Below are 4965 nucleotides of genomic sequence, written 5' to 3'. Positions count from 1 at the left end.
TCTGCTTGTCTGGCTCCAGTCTTTCTCTGCATTAGCAACAGCTGATATTAACAAACTCTCTATCTGCTAATTTCTTTCATTTATTAACCCTAAAAGCCAGAGGAAAGTGTGTGTGTGTGTGTGTGTATGCGTGTGCGTGTGCCTGCGTGTGAGCGATCCAGTTGTTTAAGTTTAATGTTGTGTTATTTTTTCGCCGACGTGGCTGTTTTTGTCTTTTCTTTCCGGACCACGAAGCAGTTCGTTAATGATGATGATGGCAGCAGGTTTCTGGGACGAAAGAAGAGTTTCTACACGACTAAACTCTGCTGTAATGGAGTCGTTGTTTTTCTTTGTGTTTATGTATAATGTTTGGTAATTTCTGTGCTTTGTGCTGTGTGTGGGGGTTTGTGTGTGTGTGTGTGTGTGTGTGTGCTGTGTGGACAGGTGAGGTCAGAGGTCGTCAGAAGACAAGCGAGCGCTGTTGTGGAATCTGCTGAGCGGCTCACTTCCGGTTTGACCTCTGACCTCCACCATCAATCCCATAATAACACTCCTGCTGACAGATACACACACAGACAGATACACACACAGACAGACAGTTACACACACAGACACAAACACACACAGATAGAAACACACACAGACAGAAACACACACAGACAGAAACACACACATACAGAAACACACAAACAGAAACACACAAACAGAAACACACACAGACAGAAACACACACAGACAGAAACACACAAACAGAAAACACACAGACAGAAACACACACAGAAAGAAACACACACAGACAGAAACAAACACAGACAGAAACACACACAGACAGAAACACACACAGACAGAAACACACACAGACAGATAGAAACACACACAGATAAAAACACACACAGACAGAAACACACAGACAGAAACACACACAGACAGAAACACACACAGACAGAAACACACACAGAAAGAAACACACAGACAGAAACACACACAGAAAGAAACACACACAGAAAGAAACACACACAGATAGAAACACACACAGATAGAAACACACACAGACAGACCCACACACAGACAGAAACACACAGACAGATAGAAACACACACAGACAGACCCACACACAGACAGAAACACACAGACAGACAGAAACACACACAGACAGATAGAAACACACACAGATAAAAACACACACAGACAGAAACACACACAGAAAGAAACACACAGACAGAAACACACACAGAAAGAAACACACACAGACAGAAACACACAGACAGATAGAAACACACACAGACAGAAACACACACAGACAGAAATTTGGTGACAATTTATTTGATAGAAACCCAAATTTCTGATATAAAAACCTTTTGAAAATGTGTTAAATTTGACCCGACAACAACAGGAGGGTTAACAGTAAAATCTCAACTTGGCACCTAATTATAACATATGTGAGTTTGCTAACATTAGCAATAACGTCAGACTGGGAGCTTGGGAAGGTGTGTGTTTGTGTGTGTGTGTGTGTGTGTGTGTGTGTGTGTGTGTGTGTGTGTGTGTGTGTGTGTGTGTGTGTGTGTGTGTGTGTGTGTTTTTGGAGAGGGGTGGAAGCACCATCGTTACTTTCTTGAGCAATCAAATATATCTCATGTTCTGCCTGTTTTGGGATAAACATGCCTAATAAAAGTGCCTAATATTCCTATGCTGAAACAACATGGGCATTATAATTATGATGACTATGATGGTCTTTAATTAGGCTATTTTTGGTGCCCCCTCAGCATTTGCGCGTGATGCTCATGTTGGGAGCTCCGGTGCTGCGTTCAGGGGTTGGCCTCGATGGTTCCTGAGGACACCATTGGTCACCTTTGTAACAGACAAACTTGCAGGTGTGCTTCTGTTAGCGGACCAGAGGGAGAAACTTCCATTTCTTCAGGCGAATCTTTAAACTTGGAACATTTTTCATCCTGCAGGCTCTTCTCTTTCTCCCTCTGAGTCTGTGAATGCAACGATAGGAGGAGGAACATCAATTATATAGTATAACACGTTGTAATTGAGGGCGTAGCTCATTATGCCACATTAGTCTGATATAAATAGTGAGCTATTAGCACTAATTTATTAGAAATCTGCCTCTCATTAAAGAGCTTGAACCCTCATTATCTGCCGGGGCTCCTCGATCCCAGATTGCTGAGAAACAATCAGAAATCATCTTGAGGCCTCTGTCTGTTGGAGCGCATCACTTCACCTGCTAACTGGTTTCTAGATGGAGAGCGTTTATATAGCGCTTAGCTCTAATTCACTCATACACACACACACACACACACACACACACACACACACAGGAAAAACTGGTGTAGGCTAGTGTCTTGCTCAAGGATATGCCAGAAATTTGAAAAACTAAACACTGAAACAAACGCGTTTTTAGACTTGGTTTATGGGGAACATTCGGTTTTATCAACGCATGATGTAAAAACAAGTTGATGGTGAATAACTCATGATGCTTGTGACAAAAAACTGTGGATCGTGTGTGTGTCTCTCTCACTGACACAGACAGGAGAGACAAGACACAAGAGACAAGTCCTTCCCTAATACGCGGTTTGTGCAGCCCCAATTCCTCTCCTGGCGTCTTAGTCTCTCGCCCCCACGCCCCCCCAGGAGATTTGAGCCAAGGAGTTGAGGAAGAAACAGTTAAATTTGGTAAAGTCCCACAGACACAGAACACAAAACAGAGGGAAAAACAAAGGGAAGTATCGGTAACAGTCTACACATCAAAAACTTCCAAAAAATTGCCATTTATTAATACAATAAAACGGTATACTTCTCATGAATCATAAAACAAGCTCTCTGTCTATATATGTATATATTTACGTATATATATATATATATATATATATATATATATATATACTTTATAATTTCACGACTGAAGAGGCCTTGTGCCATAATTTGAAGCGTCTAGCATGAGTCTTTGTCTGCCGATGCAGACAGAGAAGCTACAATTGTTGTTGAGAAACATTGCATAATGTGCAACGTTAATTTAGGCTTCTTTAAGGACACAGATGCACAAGCTTGGTGGTGTTTTGCCTATTATTAACATGTAGGCTACTTTGTTGAATGAAAGGAAGGCTAATATAGCATGATAATAATAATAATAAATCAGTGAGATCATCATCAGTCAAGACTCAGATAATCGCTTACTTAGCCAAACCATTGCAATCATGCAGTGTAGCATGCCTACTTCTGTTATTGTTGTAGTGTATCATCAACAGTTTGTCTACTACTTGGCTCAGTTTAATCAAGGGGCAAAGTGTTGTAAGGGGAGGCTCACAAGCTCATCCTGGTTTGTTAGGTAATTCCTCTACTATGCGACAATAAGTCGCTTGATTATGACACAATCGTTAGCCTATTATTATAGAAATGTCTGCTACGGAGCCATAACGTGAGATACAAGGTAACCTTCACCTGTTTCTTTAGAAATAAACAATGGATAAAAAGAGGGTTTAAACGCTTCAGATGTAAAGTTATTCACTGTGACGTCAAAGTGAATGGAAGTCAATGGGATGCTAACGGCGGGTGATGGCTTGGTAGCATTAAAATGGCGCCATGGGAGCTACGCCCAGAGAGGAGAGGCTGACCCCCCTGGGTGTGCCAGATGGCATGTCCACCCTTGATTAATCATCAAATCCCGTGCAAGTCTCCAAAGGCACCGATTTAAAATAAGAATAAGAAAAATGTTGTTGTAAGAGGCCGACTAGCAGTTGGTGAGAAACCTTTTACGTTTGAAAAAACAAGAAAAATTCCCTCCTAACTGCATTTATGAGTTCTTCTACCAACGTTTTAAAGGGAAACACATGCAATCTGCCCACTTTCCCTTCTTTCTACAAGACATTCAACACAAGAAAAAGGATGAATTCATTCAAAAAGTGTAAATCCATGTTAACGCAGCGGATATTTAGAGAGGCAGGCAGACTCTGCAGATTCAATGTCAGACAATTTCTCTCTTGATGTTGTTGTTGTTGTTGTTGTTGTTGTTGGTAATGATGTTTCCTGTTGTCTGACAGCAGACAGCTGTTCATCTCTGACATCCACAATCCAGTTCTTCATTTCTTCTTCTTCTTCTTCCCCCCCCGGTCCTCTCTGAGCAGGACGTCTCATCCGTCAGCGGCTCACACCTGCGTCAGAACAATAATGTCCCTGCCAGGCGGGACGGACAGCCGAGGCGAGGCGCTGACAGATTGAAGGTGGAGCGGCGGAGACGAACGTTGACACTTCCATCAGAAGTCTTCTCCCCATGCCCGGAGACGCTGCGTCCTCCACCTGCAATAAACCACCTCAGCCGTCCGGACGGCTCTTCAAGGCCTCGGCTGTGATTGCAGGACGGCGTCGTTCGCTGAGAACTCACAAACACTTCAACTCTAAGATTTATGGGCTCAGAGAGTTTCTATTCCACTTTAAAATGCGCTGTCTCCGGGTCAGAAAGTGACTGCCGACGGGAAAGAACTTAGAAAACATATTTTTCTGTTTTCTTAACTCTTGATAGGGTCAGGATTAACTCCTAGAGCAACCCGGTTGCAACCTACAGAACACATGGAGTCTGGTTCTAAAAGAAGATATCTGTGACAGCTCCACTGTGTCTTAGTTTTTTACATTGTGGGTAAATAGGTCGAGATAGTCAACGCTACGAATACGTCTTTGGAATAAACTGCAAACTGATTGTCTCATTGACGACTGAGAGCTTTTTTCCGTCTTCCATAACTCTCTAACGCAATGTTTCCCAAACATAGGGTCGGGACCCAAAATGGGTCACGGACCCGTTTTATTGGGTCGCCAATTGGCAGAGAACAGACTAAATGCTCGGCATGACCTCAGCATGACCTCAGAATGACACTTTCAAAAACCGAACCTAGACTAGATCAGCTGGTTGAGATCTTCAACCAGACACACACATCTCATTAAATTCAAGTCAGCATTATTTAAACAAACCTTGGTGTCGGTACTGAGGGA

This window comes from Etheostoma cragini, chromosome 8 (genome assembly GCF_013103735.1).
Source record: "Etheostoma cragini isolate CJK2018 chromosome 8, CSU_Ecrag_1.0, whole genome shotgun sequence".
Lineage (NCBI taxonomy): Eukaryota > Metazoa > Chordata > Actinopteri > Perciformes > Percidae > Etheostoma > Etheostoma cragini.
The sequence above is the reverse complement of the archived record's forward strand: the minus strand, read 5'-3'. Positions refer to the sequence as shown.